Source organism: Triticum urartu, chromosome 4 (genome assembly GCF_003073215.2).
Source record: "Triticum urartu cultivar G1812 chromosome 4, Tu2.1, whole genome shotgun sequence".
Classification (NCBI taxonomy): domain Eukaryota; kingdom Viridiplantae; phylum Streptophyta; class Magnoliopsida; order Poales; family Poaceae; genus Triticum; species Triticum urartu.
Genome location: NC_053025.1, coordinates 448513249 through 448534646, shown reverse-complemented (window position 1 = coordinate 448534646; position 21398 = coordinate 448513249).

The window sequence follows — 21398 nt, the reverse complement described above, 5'->3', positions numbered from 1 at the left end:
GATCTTCATCATCTATGGAACCGACAAGTTCCAAATACAAAGCCATATAAGTCGGTCTCCTTCAGGGTTACTGTTGGACGTATCCCCAACAAATTGTGTCACTGTACTTGTTGTTAGGCAGTACACGCTCTTTACCCAGAAGCGACCGCTCTTCTTCAGGGATGAAGCAAAAAAAAGTCATGCCAATTAAGCGGGGACGTACGTTTCAAGATCTCCTGAACGTCCATCGGCCAAAAATGAGCATTCGAGCGCTACATGTTCCAAGCTCCATGTTGATGACATTAAAATTAGGCGGAAAATACTCATCCACGTCAATAATACAAAATGAATAGATTTGATGCGTAAATACATAAACTAAAGGTAGCATCAAACATTGTAGATACTTTATTTTCAGAACTATTATATTTACATAAAAATTCAGTTAATTACATCTCTTAAGATAAAACTTGAATTCCAACGTAGCTACTTCCTCTGTTCACAAATATAAGGTCCTCTTTGATTCATGGGATTTGCAATACATGAGAATAGGAAAAGCCGGAGGAATTGAATGGCATACTGATGACCCACAAGTATAGGGGATTTATCATAGTCCTTTCGATAAGTAAGAGTGTCGAATCCAACGAGGAACAGAAGGAAATGATAAGTGGTTTTCAGCAAGGTGTTCTCTGCAAGCACTGAAATTATCGGTACCAGATAGTTTTATGATAAGATAAATTGTAACGTGTAACAAGTAAATAAAGTAACTAAGGTGCAACAAGGTGGCCTAATCCTTTTTGTAGCAAAGGACAAGCCTGGACAAACTCTTATATAAAGCAAAGGGCTCCCGAGGACACATGAGAATTGTTGTCGAGTTAGTTTTCATCATGCTCATATGATTCGTGTTCGTTACTTTGATAATTTGATATGTGGGTGGATCGGTGCTTGGGTGCTGCCCTTACTTAGACAAGCCTCCCACTTATGATTAACCCCTCTCGCAAGCATCCGCAACTACAAAAGAAGAATTAAGGTAAACCTAGCCATAGCATGAAACATATGGATCCAAATCAGCCCCTTACGAAGCAACGCATAAATTAGGGTTTAAGCTTCTGTCACTCTAGCAACCCATCATCTACTTATTACTTCCCAATGCCTTCCCCTAGTCCCAAATAATGATGAACTTCCATGTAGTCGACGTTCACATAACACCACTAGAGGAGAGACAACATATATCTCATCAAAATATCGAACGAATTCCAAATTCACATGATTACTTATAACAAGACTTCTCCCATGTCCTCAGGAACAATTGTAACTACTCACAAAGCATATTTATGATCAAGATCAGAGGAGTATTAATTATCATTAAGGATCTGAAAATATGATCTTCCACCGGATAAACCATCTAGCATCAACTACAAGGAGTAATCAACACTACTAGCAACCCACAGGTACCAATCTGAGATTTTGGGACTAAGATCGAATATCATAGATGAACTAGGGTTTGAGAGGAGATGGTGTTGGTGAAGATGTTGATGGAGATTGACCCCCTCTCGATGAGAGGATCGATGGTGATGACGTTGGTGACGATTTCCCCCTCCCGGAGGGATGTTTCCCCGGCAGAACAGCTTCGCCAAAGCCCTAGATTTGTTCTGCCCAGGTTCCGCCTCGAGACGGCGGCGCTTCGTCCCAAAAGCTTCCTTCTGATTTTTTTCCAGGTCAAAACACACCATATAGCCAAAGATGGGCACCAGAGGCCTGCCAGGGGGCCCACAAGATCGGGGGCGCGCCCTCCACCCTTGTGGTTGGCTGGTGGCCCCCCTCTGGTACTTTCTTCGCCCAATATTTTTTATATATTCCAAAAACATGCTCCGTGAAGTTTTGGGACTTTTGGAGTTGCACAGAATATGTCTCTAATATTTGCTCCTTTTTCAGCCCAGAATTCCAGCTGCCGGCATTCTCCCTCTTCATGTAAACCTTATGAAATAAGAGAGAATAGACATAAGTATTGTGATATAATGTGTAATAACAATCCATAATGCAATAAATATCAATATAAAAGCATGATGCAAAATTGACGTATCACATACCATTTTCAATCGTACAAGATTAGTATGAGTGTTTGGTCGTGCACAGGAAAAACATACGATGGTTGGAGAGAAAATTTCCTATGAAAACTAGTACTTCCTCCGGTTCTTTTTACTCTGCATATTATATTTGTGTTAAGTTAAACTTTGACCAAATTTATATTAAAAATTTATCAACATATACGATACCAAATATATATACTATGAGACTCATTCCATAATGAATCTAACAATATTAATTTGGCATTGTGAATGTTAATATTTTTTAAAGTTTGGTCAAAGTAGAGATAGTTTGACTTTGGACAAAACTTATATACAGACTAAAAGGACCGGAGAGAGTACAAGTGAATACTATGGAAAAATTCCTATGGATTGTAATCCTACAAATCAAACCTTAAGGATTAGAATCCTTCAAAATTCCTTTAGAAATCCTTTGAATCAAAGAGAGACTAAGATGTTTTAGATATTTCAGTATGGACTACATACAGACTGAAATGAGTGAACAAATACACTTAAACGTGTCTATATATATATATATAATTCAAAGAAAAGTTAAAACAACGTATATTTGTGAACGGAGGGAGTATTACATAGGTTAAGCGACCACTCCTCGCCGATCTCGGCGAGCTCGACGTCAAGGCAGCGGTGGCGGCTGTCTCCGCGATGGTGCCGAAGCGATCGAGCACCCACACCGCGGTGAGGTCCAGGTCATTGCGGACCAATTCCGATGCGACATCCGTCTTAGTGAACGCAAAGCGGCGACCGACATTGTGTTGGTCGTACCTCGCCTGCTGCCGTGTGCATGCTCGGCCTCGGATACCACGGCTCGAGAGCCGGAGGCACAACCTGCTCTGAGGTAGCGGAGGATGCGGCCACGCGCATTGGTGATCACGCGCGGTAGCTCCTTTTTTATCAAGCGGCGGTGGCGTCGTGGTGGCAAGGAGGGCCTGTCGATGCACGTGTAGCGGCTGCACGGCGAGGGCGATGCCGGCTCGTCCTTCACGCGACGGAGGCGCTGGGGGGTGGGGGAGGGGACGTCGGCTCTTGCTTCACGCGACCGCTGATGTGGAGGCCGCGGTTGCATGGCAGGGACGCTGACTCGTCCTTCACGCATCGGAGTGGGGATGCCGGCTCCCGCTTAACATGGACCCTCGGTGGGGACGATGGATCCTCCTTCACGTGCGTCGGCGATGATGGCGCCAGGCCATCTGACGGAGCGAACACTCCATCATGATCTCCATCTGACGGACGGATTCTTCGTCCATCAAAGCCGCCTCCGAGAGAAGACGGAGCCACTACTGTGGTTGGTCCTCCTCGTCACCGGAGGAGATGCCTGCCTCCTCCTTGCCGGAGGATGATAACCCACAAGTATAGAGGATCGCAACAGTTTTAGAGGGTAGAGTATTCAACCCAAATTTATTGATTCGACACAAGGGGAGTCAAAGAATATTCTCAAGTATTAGCAGTTGAGTTTTCAATTCAACCACACATGAAAGACTTAATATCTGCAGCAAAGTATTTAGTAGCAAAGTAGTATGAAAGTAACGGTAACGGTGGCAAAAGTAACAATAGTAGTTTTTGTAGCAATCATAATAGTGGCAACGGAAAAATAACTTTAGCAAAGATCAATATGTAAAAAGCTCATAGGCAATGGATCAATTATGGATAATTATATCGGATGTGATTCCTCATGCAACAGTTATAACATAGGGTGACACAGAACTAGCTTCAGTTCATCAATGTAATGTACGCATGTATTCCGAATATAGTCATACGTGCTTATGGAAAAGAACTTGCATGGCATCTTTTGTCCTACCCTCCCGTGGCGGCGGGGTCCTATTGGAAAATAAGGGATATTAAGGCCTCCTTTTAATAGAGTACTGGACCAAAGCATTAACACTTAGTGAATACATGAACTCCTCAAACTACAGTCATCACCGGGAGTGGTCCCGGTTATTGTCACTTCGGGGTTGCCGGATCATAACACATAGTAGGTGACTATTGACTTGCAAAATAGGATCAAGAACTCACATATATTCATGAAAACATAATAGGTTCAGATCTGAAATCATGGCACTCGGGCCCTAGTGACAAGCATTAAGCATAGCAAAGTCATAGCAACATCAATCTTAGAACATAATGGATACTAGAGATCAAACCCTAACAAAACTAACTCGATTACATGGTAAATCTCATCCAACCCATCACCGTCCAGCAAGCCTATGATGGAATTACTCACGCACGGCGGTGAGCATCATGAAATTGGTGATGGACGAAGGTTGATGATGACGATGGTGGCGGATTCCCCTCTCCCGAGCCCTGAACAGACTCTAGATCAGCCCTCCCGATGAAGATTAGGGCTTGGCGGCGGCTCCGTATCGTAAAAGGCGATGAATCCTTCTCGCTTATTTTTTTTCTCCCCGAACGTGAATATATAGAGTTGGAGTTGAGGTCGGTGGAGTCCCAGGGGGCCCACGAGGTAGGGGCGCACCCGGGGGGGGGGCGCCCTGCACCCTCGTGGACAGGGTGTGGGCCCCTGATGCTGATTCTTTCGCCAGTATTTTTTGTTAATTCCAAAACGTGTCTCCGTGGATTTTCAGGTCATTCTGAGAACTTTTATTTCTGCACAAAAATAACACTATAGCAATTCTGCTGAAAACAACGTCAGTCCGGGTTAGTTCCATTCAAATCATGCAAGTTAGAGTCCAAAACAAGGGCAAAAGTGATTGGAAAAGTAGATACGTTGGAGACGTATCAACTCCCCCAAGCTTAAACCTTCGCTTGTTCTCGAGCTATTTAGTTGACAAACTGAAAGTGATGAAGAAAAACTTTTACAAACTCTGTTTGATCTTGTTGTTACAAATATGTAAAGCCAGCATTCAAGTTTTCAGCAAAGATTATGAACTAACCATATTCACAATAACATTTAGGTCACATGTTTACTCATATCAATGTCATAATCAACTAGCGAGCAATAATAATAAATCTCGGATGACAACACTTTCTCAAAACAATCATAATATGATATAACAAGATGGTATCTCGCTAGCCCTTTCTGAGATCACAAAACATAAATGCAAGCACTCCTGAAGATCAAGGACTGACTAGACATTGTAATTCATGGTAAAAGAGATCCAGTCACAGTCATACTCAATGTAAATTAATAGCAACGCATGCGAATGACAGCGGTGCTCTCCAACTGGTGCTTTTTAATAATAGGATGATGACTCAACATAAAAGTAAATATATAGGCCCTTCGTAGAGGGAAGTAGGGATTTGCAGAGGTGCCAGAGCTCGAATTTTGAAACAGAGATAAATAATATTTTGAGTAGCATACTTTCATTGTCAACATAACAACCAAGAGATCTCGATATCTTTCATGCTACACACATTATAGGCGGTTCCCAAACAGAATGGTAAAGTTTATACTCCCCCCCCCCCACTAGCAAACATCATTCCATGGCTTGTCCGAAACAACGGGTGCCTCCAACTAACAACAATCCTGGGGGAGTTTTGTTTGTAATTATTTTGATTTGAGCATGGGACTGGGCATCCCGGTTACCAGCCATTTTCTCGTGAGTGATGAGCGGAGTCCACTCGTCATGAGAATAACCCACCTAGCAGGAATATATAGACAACCCTAGTTGATACATGAGCTATTCGAGCATACAAAACAGAATTTCATTTGAAGGTTTAGAGTTTGGCACATACAAATTTACTTGGAACGACAGGTAAATACCGCATATAGGAGGTATGGTGGACTCATATGGAATAACTTTGGGGTTTTATGGAAGTGGATGCACAAGCAGTATTCCCGCTTAGTACAAGTGAAGGCTAGAAAGAGACTGTGAAGCGACCAACTAGAGAGCGACAACAGTCATGAACATGCATTAAGATTAATCAACAATGAGTGCAAGCATGAGTAGGATATAAATCACCCTGAACATAAATATCGTGGAGGCTATGTTGATTTTGTTTCAACTACATGCGTGAACATGTGCCAAGTCAAGCCACTCGAATTGTTCAAAGGAGGATACCACCCTATCATACCACATCACAACCATTTTAATAGCATGTTGGCACGCAAGGTAAACCATTATAAGCTCCTAGCTAATTAAGCATGGCATGAGCAACTATAATCTCTAATTGTCATTGCAAACATGTTTCATTCATAATAGGCTGAATCAGGAACAATGAACTAATCATATTTACAAAAACAAGATAGGCCGAGTTCATACCAGCTTCTCTCATCTCAATCAGTCCATCATGTATCGTCATTATTGCCTTTCACTTGCACGACCGAACAATGTGGATAATAATAATAGTGCACGTGCATTGGACTAAGCTGGAATCTGCAAGCATTTAATACAAAGGAGAAGACAAGGTAATATGGGCTCTTGGTTAAATCAACAATAATGCATATGAGAGCCACTCAACATTTTCATCATGGTCTTCTCCTCTCGACCCCCAAAGAAATAGAAAGGAAATAAAACTATTTACATGGGAAAGCTCCTAACAAGCAAAAGAATAACGATAAATATTTTTGGGTTTTCTTTTAGTTACTACTACTACAGGCATGGAAAGTAAACTAGCTAAAAGCTACAACTAATTTTTTTATTTTTCTTAAGGTTTTTCAAACACACAAGAAGAAGGCTTAGAAAAGAAAATAAACTAGCATGGATAGTACAATGAAAAAGTATGAGCACCGACAACTGGCATGAGTGTGTGAACATGAATGTAATGTCGGTGAGAAATACGTACTCCCCCAAGCTTAGGGTTTTGGCCTAAGTTGGTCTATGGCCACCGCTGGCCTGGTGGGTATCCAAAGTCGTAGCTGGGGTTGTACTGAGATGCAGCAGCTACTTCCTAAAGAGCCGCAGCTTGGTGGCGAGCTGCCTCCGTCCTCCTCTTGTACTCGTTCGCCTCCTCCCTGGTTATAACATATCTCCTTTTTGCCGGAAAGTTAAAGAAAGTAGGAGCAAGGAGGGCAACATGGACAGTGCGCTGTCTGTCAAAGACTAGTCGGTACTGGAGAAACTGTTCGTTCATCTCAAGAAACTGATGGCAAACCATAGCATTATAATCTAGATAAGCAGGAGGCAACTCTATATCATTTCCATGTATGGGTATACTAAGATAATTAGCTACACGAGTTGCATAAATTCCACCAAACAAATCTCCACTTATACCGTTAAGATGCAACCTTCGTGCAACAATGGCCCCCAAGTTATATTGTTTATCACCTAATACCACACTCTTGAGGACACTAAGATCTGGAACGCACATGTGACAAGCCTCATCTTTACTGTTAATGCATCTACCAATAAAGAGAGCAAAATAATGTATGGAAGGGAAATGAATGCTCCCTATGGCAGCTTGTGTGATTTCCCTAGATTCCCCCACAGTAATACTAGCAAGAAAGTCTTTATATTCAGACTTGTGAGGTTCACTAACATTGCCTCACTGCGGGAATTTACAAGCAGTATTAAAATCTTCTTAGTCCATGGTATATGATTTATCATAAAGATCAAATAAAACAGCGTGAGAATTGCGCGAGGATGTAAATTTAAACCTCCTCACAAAGGAATCAGTTAAGTAGTGGTACTGTAGGCACTTATCTGACACGAAGTCCTCAAGATCAGCATTTCGCATATACGCATCAAATTCATCCTTGATGCCTGCCTGGACCATAAACTCCTCTGACGACCATTCACAAGGCTGCTCTTGAGCTTCCCTCGGTGGTTCATCGTCCGGCTCACGTATCGCGAGCCTAAATCCTTGCTTCCTTGAGGAACCACCTTGGTACATTTCCCTATGCATTTTTATTTCTCTGAAAAATTTCTGAAATTTTGTAGTGACTCAAAATAAAAGTGAACCATACTCAACAAGATTGATAGAAACTATTCTCACAAGTGCCTAGAGACTATATCATGCATTAAAACTACTTTGGACCATATAAATTTGACATGCAAGCTCAAGAACAGGGTCACCTTAGCAGCAAAAATTTGCAATAAATAAAGCACTAGAACAAAAACTAATTGGACCATTGGGGGAGTCACATACCGAAGAACAATCTCCCTAAATAGTTTTATGAATGGAGCTTTGAGCAAGGAGATCGAAAATGGCATCAACATGAGCTAGAACACGGGTTTGAACTATGGGAGGATTTTTTTTCTAGAGGAAGACGAAGTGAGTGGGTGCTGGAATAATTGGAGGGGGGCCACATGGGGTCCACGAGGCAGGGGGCGCGCCCCAGGGGGTCGGCGTGCCCTGCACCCTCGTGGCCAAATGGTGGCCCCCTGGTGTGTTCTCAGTGCCAGAAATTCTTAAAAATTCTACAAAAAAATCATATTTCATTTTCAGGACATTTGGAGAACTTTTATTTTCGGGGTATTTTTATTGCAAGGATAATTCAGAAAACAAACAAAAAGTACTATTTTTGCTTTATTTAATCTAAATAACAGAAAGTAAAAAGAGGATACAGAGAGTTGTGCTTTCTAACTTCATCCATCTCATGCTCATCAAAAGGAATTCGCTAACAAGGTTGACCAAGTCTTGTTAATAAACTCTTTCCGAATAATATGAAACCGGAGAATTTTTGAATAACACTAGGTTACCTCAACGGGGATATGCATGTCCCCAACAATAAGAGTATCATATTTCTTCTTGGCAGTAGGAAGAGGGAATTCAAAACCTTCAATAGTTATCGTTGAAATTTTTCCAATAGAATTGATATTGTGGACTTGAGGTTGTTTCCTCGGAAAGTGTACTGTATGCTCATTACCATTAACGTGAAAAGTGACACTGCCTTTGTTGCGATCAATAAGAGCCCCCGCAGTATTAAAAAAGGGTCTACCAAGGATAACAGACATACTATCGCCCTCGGTAATATCAAGAATAAAAAAGTCCGTTAAAATAGTAACGTTTGCAACCACAACAGACACATCCTCACAAATACCGACAGGTATGACAGTTGATTTATCGGTCATTTGCAAAGATATTTCAGTAGGTGTCAACTTATTCAAATCAAGTCTACAATATAAAGAGAGAGGCATAACACTAACACCGGCTCCAAGATCACATAAAGCAGTGTTAACATAGTTTCTTTTAATGGAGCATGGTATAGTTGGTACTCCGGGATCTCCTAGTTTCTTTGGTATTCCACCTTTAAAAGTATAATTGGCAAGCATGGTGGAAATTTCAGCTTCTGGTATCTTTCTTTTATTTGTAACAATATCTTTCATATACTTAGCATAAGGATTCATTTTAAGCATATCAGTCAAACGCATACGCAAAAAGATAGGTCTAATCATTTCAGTAAAGCGCTCAAAATCCTCATCATCCTTTTTCTTGGATGGTTTAGGAGGAAAAGGCATGGGTTTCTGAACCCATGGTTCTCTTTCTTTACCGTGCTTCCTAGGAACGAAGTTTCTCTTATCATAATGTTGAATCTTTGATTGTGGGTTATCAAGATCAACAGCAGGTTCAATCTCTACATCATTGTTATTGCTAGGTTGAGCATCAATATGAACATCATCATTAACATTATCACTCGGTTCATGTTCATTACCAGATTGTGTTTCAGCATCAGAAATAGAAATATCATTGGGATTCTCAGGTGTGTCAACAACAGGTTCACTAGAAGCATGCAAAGTCCTATCATTTTTCTTTTTCTTCTTCTTAGAAGGACTAGGTGCATCAACATTAGTTCTCTGAGAATCTTGCTCAACTCTCTTAGGGTGGCCTTCAGGATATAGAGGTTCCTGAGTCATTTTACCCCCTCTAGTCATAACTCTAACAACATTACCATTTTTCTTATTATTTAATTCAATGAGAAAATCATCTTGAGCTTTAAGCACTTGTTCTACTTGAGTGGTAACCATAGAAGCATGTTTACTAGTAAGTTTAAGGTCACCTTTAACTCTAGACATATAATCACTCAAGTGTTCAATCATATAAGCATTACGTTTCAATTGTCTACCAACATAAGCAATGAAGTTTTCTTGTTTAACAATAAAATTATCAAACTCATCCAAGCATTGGCTGACAAACTTATTACGAGGAATATCACCTTCATCAAATCTATATAGAGAATTTACCTTTACTACCTGTGTCGGGTTATTAAGACCATGTATTTCCTCAATAGGTGGTAAATTCTTAACATCTTCAGCTTTAATACCCTTTTCTTCCATATATTTCTTTGCCTCTTGCATATCTTCAGGACTAAGAAATAGAATACCCCTTTTCTTCGGAGTTGGCTTAGGAGTTGGTTTAGGAAGTGTCCAATCATTATCATTACTCAAAATATTATTCAATAGCAATTCAGCTTGCTCAACAGTTCTTTCCCTGAAAACACAACCAGCACAACTATCCAGATGGTCTCTGGAAGCATCGGTTAGTCCACTATAAAAGATATCAAGTATTTCATTTTTCTTGAGAGGATGATCAAGCAAAGCATTAAGTAATTGGAGAAGCCTCCCCCAAGCTTGTGGGAGACTCTCTTCTTCAATTTGCACAAAATTATATATTTCCCTTAAGGAAGCTTGTTTCTTATGAGCGGGGAAATATTTAGTAGAGAAGTAATAAATCATATCCTGGGGACTACACACACAACCAGGAGCAAGAGAATTAAACCATGTTTTAGAATCACCCTTTAATGAGAACGGAAATAACTTAAGGATATAGTAGTAACGAATTTTTTCCTCATGAGTGAATAGGGTGGCTATATCATTCAATTTAGTAAGATGTGCCACAACAGTTTCAGATTCATAGCCATAAAAAGGAGAAGATTCAACCAAAGTAATTAACTTAGGATTGACAGAGAAATCATAATCCTTATCAGAAATAAAGATAGGTGAAGTAGCAAAAGAAGGGTCATATTTCATTCTAGCATTCAAAGACTTTTCTTTCAACTTAGCTAACAATTTCTTAAGATCATATATATCTTTGCAAGAAAAAAGGTCCCTAGCAGTTTCTTCATCCATAACATAACCCTCAGGCACATCAGGAAATTCATATCTAGGGGGAGAATCTTCATCATCACTTTCATCAATGTTATCTGTTTCAATAATTTCATTCTCTCTAACCCTAGCAAGTTGTTCATCAAGAAATTCACCTAATGGCATAGTATTATCAAGCATAGAAGTAGTTTCATCATAAGCATCATGCATAGCAGAAGTGGCATCATCAATAACATGCGACATATCAGAATCAATAATAGGTGTAGGTGTCACAAATTTACTCATAATAGAAGGTGAATCAAGTGCAGAGCTAGATGACAATTCCTTACCTCCCCTTGTAGTTGAGGGAAAATCTTGGTTCTTTCATCTTTCAAGTTTCTCATAGTGATCAACAGATATAAATCCCAAGTGACTCAAAGAATAGAGCTATGCTCCCCGGTGTAACATCCCAAATTTTCAATTTGGAATGTTATACATTAGATCATAAATGCATATCATATTTTATTTTGCTTTTGGTGTTGATCCTAGAAATTATACACAACTCAAGGACCCACGGAGAGAGTTGGGGATTTCGTTATTTTCATATTTGAGTTTTCTCAAATTTTGAGAATAGGATCATTTGATTTTATTTATTTTATCATCAGTTATTTATATTACAAAAATATGAGAGAGGGAATAAAATGACTTTCCCAAAATAAAGAAATATTGAGGATTTAATAATAAAACAAATAAGATTTTATTTCGGAGTTTTTCGTTATTTTATTTGAATTTAGGAAAAATGTGCGTTTTTCAAAATTGCATTTAGGCCCCAAATAAATGTTCACCTTGCGCGGCTTGATTTTAGAAGCCCGGGAAAATTTATTTCGGGATTTTTGGAGTCCGTTTAGTATTTCTTTTTTTTTTCTTCCGAGCGTAATTATTTAAAAAAAACGAACCGACCTAACGGGCCGTGTCCGACCCGGACTCCGGCCCGACTAGGCTATATAAGCCCGGGGAGGAGGCCCAGCCGAAACCCTAAGCTACCCCAGCCCCAGCGCCGCCCCGCCGCAGCCGCCGCCCCGCCGCGCCGCCGCCGCCGGACGCTGCCGCCCGAGGTTCGCCACGCCTCGAAATCCGCCGGTTATATATTTTTATTCTTTTCTTCGAAAAACCGTCCGGTTTTTCCGTCAGTTTTTTTAAATAGATCGGTTTTCCGATTTATTTAATTAGCGAGCGTTTGTCCGTTCGTTCATTCTAACGGACGTTCATCGTTTTTCTTTTTCTCGGATTAAATCCGTGATTTTTCTGATCATGATTCCTGATCCGATTTTCGTTTTAGTATAACTTTTCGCTCGTTTATCGGAATCAGGCGATTCAAGCGCCTGGAGTTTCGTCTCGAAACCCTTTATCCGTTTAACCAACTTAAACAAGTTTTTGCTACTGTAAAAATTGCCTTAGATCCAGATTAGTAAAACGAAGCTGTTTTCTTTCGCCGTTTGACTTTCGTTGCTTCATTCGATTTGATTATTTTTGCAAACCGGAGTTCTTAAGTTGAACCTTCTGGTTAGATCTCTTATTTGACTTTTACCTGTGCATTAGATGAGTACTTATTGTATGTTTGTTTGTTTGTCTGCGATAGAATACCCGGAGTGCGCCGCCTATTACTTCGAATCGCTAGGTTTCCCGGATCATCAGCAAGGCAAGTAACACTTTGATCATACCTTTCCTACGACCAAGTTTTATTGCATTAGATCATCCTCACACATTGTATGATTAGGATCTAATTAAATTGTGGGATGGGAAGTAGTTGAGGTAGTACCTATTACCTCTTTATTATCAAACCTTTGGGAGTTACTTCTGCGTTTGCTTATTATGCCATGCTATGCTAGTAGACGTGGATTGGGTGAGTGATATCCATGACAGATGTGAGTTTGTTAATTAATGGTTTATCTAAGGTGGCAACTTAAACACACATCTGGGTGGATTGAGGCACCTGGGTATTCCAGGACTTGCCTGTTTTCTTTTGGACCGCCACCCAGGCTCAAAGGGATCATGAGACTATTCATACTAGAAACTTCCGTGTGCAGCCACAAGATATTATGGGCTCTAGCATAGTTGACTAAGTCGTGCGAACTCTTACAGTGGTAGACTAGCAGATGTAGGGGATGTAGGTGGTACGGTCTACCGATCGTAAGGTGCTAGCGCTTCTGAAAGACTATGTCTCGGTCATCCGTCTTCTCAAACACCTTGTAGTGCGAGAAACCAAACGGAGGCGATCGAGTATTGTGGGGAAAAGTGCGCAAACCTCTGCATAGTGTAATAAACTAATCATGGTTAGCCGTGTCCCCGGTTATGGACATCTTGAGTATCTAGTACCTGGATTATCATGTGAATCTCAACATGTTACCCTAAATTAATTTTGTTGGGCTTTGTTAACGATGATGCTTAATTGGGATTGAGAATGCTGTCAACCATTCTCAATGTTTAACAACTACCATGATAGTTAAATAAATTTATTCCTTTGAAGTAGGGAAAAATTGGCTTTACGCAAAACTGTAACCATAGAGCTTTCCACCAGCCAAATATGCATATAGTATAGCTGTTTCATTCCATTACTCTCTATGTGTTACATTGCCAGCATATTCCATGTGCTGACCCGTTTCGGGCTGCAACGTTAATGTTGCAGACTTTTCAGACGACGATTAAGGAGTTTTAGGTCGTGGTTCTATACTCAGTGATGCCATTGGAGTTGATGGACTCACTTATCTTCCAAGCCTTCCGCTGTTATCGTTATTAGATGGCCTTAAGCCATATTTATTGTAATAAGTTCTCTATCGAGACACTCGATGTAATAAGTGTGTGATTGCTACTCTGTTATAAATCCTCTGAGTACTGTGTGGTGTCAGCATTACTGATCCAGGGATGACACCGGAGCACAGAGGTCAGACTGTTTGAGGTCTGGTCGCTACAGAGATGGTATCAGAGCACACGCTGACTGTAGGACACGACCACTAAGCTAAAAGACCTAGATCACTATTCACTCTCTTCTTCTCTGACTCTTCATCTTTTCTACTCTTTAGGATGGCGGATGCAAGGAACAAGTTCACACAACCAGATGAAGATACACCCTTTGGACGCCACTTGAAGGAAGTCACCAGATACCTGAATATAGGAGTACCCAGCTTCACCGGAACCTACAACGCCACTTTACCTAAAGAAGAGCGCTGGATGATTCAAGTTCAAGTTCCAGGAAGGACGTTCATGCCAGTCACTGAGCCCATAGAGTTTTCTTTTGATGCACCAACTTGGAGTCTAGGAAAGAGCATGGCAGCTCACATCGCCATGGGATGTATTGGAGAAGTCTACCGCAATGATCTCAAGGATACTATCTACCAGATTTGTGGGCGCCGAGATGAGCACTGGGAGATGATCAGCACCAGAAAGGATAGATCAATTGCAGCTTTTATCCAGGAATTAAACCAACACATTCGACGACAGGAGAACCAGATGTGCGCCGACATGATAGATCTGAAGAAGGCTAAGACAAGAATCAAGGAACTGGAGGAAGAACTCAAGGCTACACGTGAAGATTATGAAGAGGAAATTGAAGTATTGGTGGATAAGAATGCCGACCTAACAATGAGGATCAGGATATTTATGGGAGGCCCTACACCAGTAGATGAAGACGAAGAACCCAAGGAGATACGCCCGGAAGACTACATCATCATCGATGACACCGATTCGGATCCAGTTGATAGCGATGATGACTATGTTGATGAAGCTGGAGCAAATATCATGGAGTCTGCAACCGAAGAATATTTCTAGTAGACCACCCCATCAGTAGTAGTAGTCCACCATGTAAATACAGTAGTCCGAGCACTTATGCGATAGTTAGATCGATTGTATGCCCTTTTTGATTGAATGAAGTGAATTGTTTGCTTTTGCCTCATCTGGGTAGTGTTTTCTCTTTAGACCCCCTCTATTCTTAACTCTCATCTTTTCTAAACCCTCAGATGCCTCCGAGACGTGACCCCAGATTTACCTTTCCACCGGAGCTCACCCAGTTGATCCAGCAGCAGAACACATTGATGCAATTGCTAGTCCAGAATCAGAATCAGGGGAACAACAACAACAATAACAACCCACCACCACCACCACCTGTTGATCACTTAGCCCGTTTTCTTAGGCTGAATCCGCCGGTGTTTTCCAGTAGCACCGATCCGATAGTAGCAGATGATTGGCTCCGCAAGACAACTAGAGATTTGTGTAGGATCGAAAGTATGTCTAGAGGGGGGGGGGTGATTAGACTACTTGACCAGATAAAACTTAACCTTTTCCCAATTTTAGTTCTTGGCAGATTTTAGCTATTGTAGGACAAGTCAAGCAATCATCACACAATTCAAGCAAGCATGCAAAGAGTATATTGGCAGCGGAAAGTAAAGCATGCAACTTGCAAGAATGTAAAGGGAAGGGTTTGGAGAATTCAAACGCAATTGGAGACACGGATGTTTTTCCCGTACATCCACGTTGATGGAGACTTCAACCCACGAAACCGGGAGGGCTCCACCCACGAAGGGTAACGGTTGCGCGAGTCCACGGAGGGCTCCACCCACGAAGGGTAATGGTTGCGCGAGTCCACGGAGGGCTCCACCCACGAAGGGTCCACGAAGAAGCAACCACCCACGAAGGGTCCACGAAGAAGCAACCTTGTCTATCCCACCATGGCCATCGCCCACGAAGGACTTGCCTCACTAGCGGTAGATCTTCACGAAGTAGGCGATCTCCTTGCCCTTACAAACTCCTTGGTTCAACTCCACAATCTTGTCGGAGGCTAGGAGACACCACTCTCCAAGAAGTAACAAATGGTGTGTAGGTAATGAACTCCTTGCTCTTGTGCTTCAAATGATAGTCTCCCGAACACTCAACTCTCTCTCGTAGGATTTGGATCTAGTGGAAAGAAGGTTTGAGTGGAAAGCAACTTGGGGAAGGCTAGAGATCAAGATTCATATGGTAGGAATGGAATATCTTGGTCTCAACACATGAGTAGGTGGTTCTCTCTCAGAACATATGAGTTGGAATTGTGTATGTGTTCTGATGGCTCTCTCCACGAATGAAGAGGAGGTGGAGGGGTATATATAGCCTCCACACAAAATCCAACCGTTACACACAGTTTTCCAATCTCGGTGGGACCGAATCAACAAACTCGGTCGGACCGAAAAGGTAAACCTAGTGACCGTTAGAGATTTTCGGTGGGACTGACATGCAACTCGGTAGGACCGATATGGTTAGGGTTTGGGCATAATGTAATCTCGGTGAGACCGATTACACAAACTCGGTGAGACCGAGTTTGGTAATAAGCTAACCAGAGAGTTGGTCAGGTAAACTCGGTGGGACCGATTTGCTCTTTCGGTGAGACCGAAAAGTTACAAAAAGGAAACAAAGAGTTTACACTGCAATCTCGGTGGGACCAATTCGCTCTTTTGGTGAGACCGAAAAGTTACGAAAGGGAAACAGAGAGTTTGCAATCCCATTCGGTGAGACTGAGATCCCTATCGGTAGAACCGAATTGCTAGGGTTTGGCAGTGGCTTATGACAAGTGAAACTCGGTGGCGCCGGATAGAAAGAATAGGTAGGACCGAGTTTGGCTTAGGGTTTAGGTCATATGTGGATATGGGAAAGTAGTTGAGGGTTTTGGAGCATATCACTAAGCACATGAAGCAAGAGGCTCATTAAGCAACACCTCATCCCTCCTTGATAGTATTGGCTTTTCCTAAAGACTCAATGTGATCTTGGATCACTAAAATATAAAATGAAGAGTCTTGAGCTTTTGAGCTTGAGCCAATCCTTTGTCCTTAGCATTTTGAGGGTTCCACTTTCACATCCATGCCATGCCAATCATTGAGCTTTCCTGAAATAGTCATCTTGGAATAGCATTAGCTCAATGAGCTATATGTTGTTATGAATTACCAAAACCACCTAGGGATAGTTGCACTTTAAATCTCCCCCCTTTTTGGTAATTGATGAGAACATATAGATCAAAGCTTCGACAAATGATAATAAGCATGAAATATATCGTCGCTTTGAGAAGTATGTGACAAGTAAGAGCTCCCCCTAAATTTGTGCATATTTAAAATTTGCTTTGGACTGCAAATGCACAAAGAGTTAGAGTCATGGGTTACTCTTCCATGTCACATACATCTTGGTGGAGCGCTTAAAATGATAAGAATGAAATACATGCACTCATCACCAAGAATAGTGAATGATCACATAAGATAGATAAGATGATAATATTAAGCAAACATTAAGTGTAGCTTATGATCAAACACATGATCATCAATGTCTCACGAGCAATGACATAGTATCTCACACAAAAGCAAACAAAGTTCGAAAAACCACCAAATAAAACAAGAGAGAATAAAAGCAACACTCTCTCTCGAAGCCTATGATCTATACATTTTCTCCCCCTTTGGCAACAAGTTACCAAAAAGTTCCTAGAAAATGCATAGTGCTAAGTCGACACTCAGGCTTGATCTTCATGTGGTGGTGGAGTCCGGAGCACTCCAAGGACGAAGCCTTCTGTAGACGTGGTCGGAGTCGAGGCTGAAGTAGATGCTGGAGCTGGTGGAACTGAGGCTGTAGCTGGTGCAGAAGTGGTGGCTCTGGTGTCAGCAACTGGCACTGCATGTGATCTCGGACCTTGTGGCACTCTGGCAAAGGCATCAGTTGTAGTCTTGCCTCTCCTCTCCTGCATGTCATCCTGAAGTTGTTCCACTGCAGACTGAATCTCTGTTACTTTGACATCCAAGTCATAGAACTTTTGTTCCATGATCCTCTCTAAGCTCTGGTGATTCTGAGTGAGGGTGGCCAGTCCTTGCTCAATCCTCAGTGTGGATGCAATCAAGTAACCAAGCTGCTCTTGTTTGGTTTTCAAGAAATATTCAGATGCCTCCTCTTGAGTTGGCATCTTGGCAGCTTTCTCCTTCCTTGCCTTCTCCTTCTTTGCTTGTGCTTGAGCTGATGATGGTTCATTCTCATTCATCACAACTTGGTTGTCCTCAAAGTCTAGATGAATAGGCAAGTGTTCCTTGTCCAGCAAGTATGTGCCTGTGCCCATTTTTGAGTTGATTAGCTCCTGAATCTGAGGGGCATAACCACAGCTCCTCTTCTGATCTGCTGCAGTCCTCTTGATAGTTTCTACTATGAGGCTCATGACCTTGAATTTCTGAGGCACATCAAATACATGAAGCAAATTGATTGCATGGCCTCTGATCATCTTGTGATCACCTGACTTGGGCAACAGAGTGTGCCTAAGGATCCAGTTGATAGTTGGCAGCCCTGACAGAAGATAATGCACTGAGCCAAACTTGAAAGTATCAAGTGCTTCATTTGGAATTTCCTTGTACATGTTGGACATAGAGTTGTGGTCCATCTTCTTGGCATATACATCCAAGTCATCTTCCTGCTCTTCTGGGGCATTGATCAGCTGAGCCCATTCAGCAACTGTAGATTGGTACCTCGTACCTTCAGACATCCAAGTTATCCTACCATCTGGATAGAAGTGTGCCGTGGAGTAGAATTGCATAATAAGTTCCTCGTTCCACTTTGTGAGCTTCTGCCCAACAAAGTCTGCTACTCCACAAGCATTGAAGCTGTCTTGCACTCCAGGATAGTGCTCTTCATTGTCCTTGATGTAATCCCAATCAACCCATCTCATGTCACAAACTATGGGCTTCTTGTCCAACAAAACTGTCTCATAGAAGTCCTGCTCTTCCTAGTGTGAAACCTATAATCAACAGCAGTTCTTCTCCTTGAAGCATACGGATCTGCTTCTCTCCACTTCCTCAGCCCTGAGTCTCTTCTGAGCTTCATGTCCTCAGCCACAGGATGAGCATCATTGTGGTCTGGGATCTTGGGCTTGAGCTTTCTCAGAACATGCTCTTCATCATCTTCTTCAGCAGCTTCAGGCACTGGGGCCTTGTTCTTTTCAGTTGCAGGTATGCTTCTTGTGTTCCTCTTTGGCTTTGGCTTTGGAGCTGGCTTGGCCTTGGAAGTAGCTGCCCCTGTTCTTATGGCATCACCCATCAGCTTGGGTGCCTTAGGTGCTGGTGCAGCTACCTCTTCTTCTTCCTCCTCATCTTCCATGATGGAAGCCTTGCCAAGCACTCTGGCTACAGTTTTCTTCACCCTTTCCTTCCTTTTCTTTCCTTCAGCAGCAACTGGCTCAATGGGAGTGGGCTTCTCAGTTAAAGCTCTGGCCTTTGACATAGGCTGCCTGCCTGCTGGCCTTTTGATTTTCAATCCTGGCTTTGTGCCTTGAGCTGAGCCATGTTCCTTCTTGAGCACAACTCTCTTTGATGTGGCTTTCTCTTCCTCTGCCACATAATCTTCATCCTCTGATTCTGAGGTTCTCTTCTTCCTTTGTCTTGTGGCAGCTTTTGGCAGATTGCTAGGGGTGCTCCTGCTGCCTTCATCTGAAGAACTTGAGGGACTAGTGCCCTCACTCATCTGCACTGGCTGTTCTAACATGTTCTGGCTATCACTTTGGTCTGACATGATGAACAAGCTGACTGCTGACCCTGTGAATAGTTTATAGATGAGGTAGAGTGGATGAGCATCACAAAATGCAGAGATTTTTGCAAAAGAATAATTCAAAAACTTAGTTTTAGTTTCCCATTGAAAGCATCTCGGATCTACCGATTTTTAAACTCGGTGATACCGAAGCAGTTTTGGAACCTAAACTAGTGAACTCGGTCAGACCGAGTCACAGTTCGGTGGCACCGAGACTGCTAGGGTTTCACAAAGTTCCAAAATCGGTCACACCGATAAGTAATTCTCGGTCAGACCGAGTCTCACTTGTGCAATGGCATGAGCCAAATCGGTGGGACCGAGTTTTTCAACTCGGTGGGTCCGAGATGGTTTCGGCGGAAACCTAACCCTAAAATTTTCGAATCAAAACTAATCTACGAACGCATTGACTGGATAGGAGTGTTTCAATCGTGGCAAGAATCATTAAGAACACGATGTGCTAGGAATCGGACGGGGAATAGCACTATGATCGAGTCCATACCCTAGCTCGGCGGAGACTCGCTACGGCGGCAACGGCGGGGTTGAATTTCCGTTGACGGCGACGGAGACCAGCGACTGGAGGCGGCTGGCGGCGAGGAGACGATCCGGAGACCAAGTTGGCAGAGCAGGCTATCGCGCGGGCGAAGGGGTTCGGAGAAATTTCCAAATTTTTGCCCGTGACTGTATATAGCCCGACCCTGTCGGTGTGACTGAGTGGAACAACTCGGTGGCACCGAGATGCAAAACTGTATACAGTTGTTGCAACTCGGTGTGACCGAATGGTTCAAATCGGTTGCACCGAGATCGAAAACCTAGATCAACTTAATGATCTCGGTAGGACCGAAAGTAGGGTATCGGTCAGACTGAGAATCATAAAGAGGTTTTGGAAGTTTAAGTCTATGACGAATCGGGGACTCCGAGCGCTCCTCACATAGAGTGGTTCGAATCTGACTTGATCAAATTTTGTGATGTAGCATGAATAGAGTTTGAGACGAGAAAAGCATAGATAGCTAGAGGAGGTTCTTAGGCATTCTTGTCCATCCACTTGGCAAAAGGAAATAAAACCAAACAATCAAAACAACAAGTGGATGTCCTCGAATAAGTAAAATATGCAACCAGCATGCTCACACAATAAGATGGCAAATGAAATATGTGACAAGGCATGCACAACCAATTCTAGCATCTATGAAGCAATTTGCGATGACAAGATCATATATATATGAGTATATTGACTTAGGAGTCAAGTGAGAACACTTGATCATAGGTCATACTCATCGTTTAAGCTCAAGTGGGGTTACCACTTTTACATAAAGCATTGTTGTGTTCACATCTTTAGAGTTGCTTTAGCTCAAGTCTTAGAGTAAAGCTCCCCCTAGATGTGATATCCCCCCTTAGAGGGATGAACTAACCTTGGGTTTTGTCGATGATGACTTCATGTAGATGTTGAAGATGTGGATGCTCAATGTTGATGTAGATCACTTGGAGCTATCCATTTGAGTGAATTGCACTTTCAATACCTACATGGGTTAGTCCCACAAGGAACAAACAAGGATATCCATAGACATAGAGTGATGCACACACAAGATGATGTGCATGAAAAGTTTTAGGTTACCTTGTCCCTTGTCTTACCAACAAGAGGGTTTGTGACTCCTTGAACTAGTGCAATATGTGGAAGTTGATTGCACTTGTTCTTGCCAAAATGATAAGAGTGAAGTATGTTGGCGGAGTCACCCTCAAGAACTCTCTAGTTCTTCTTCTTTTGGATCCACACCATCTTGATGGGAATCCTTGGAGTTTTAGTCGTACTTGATGAAGTGGAACTTGAAGTAGT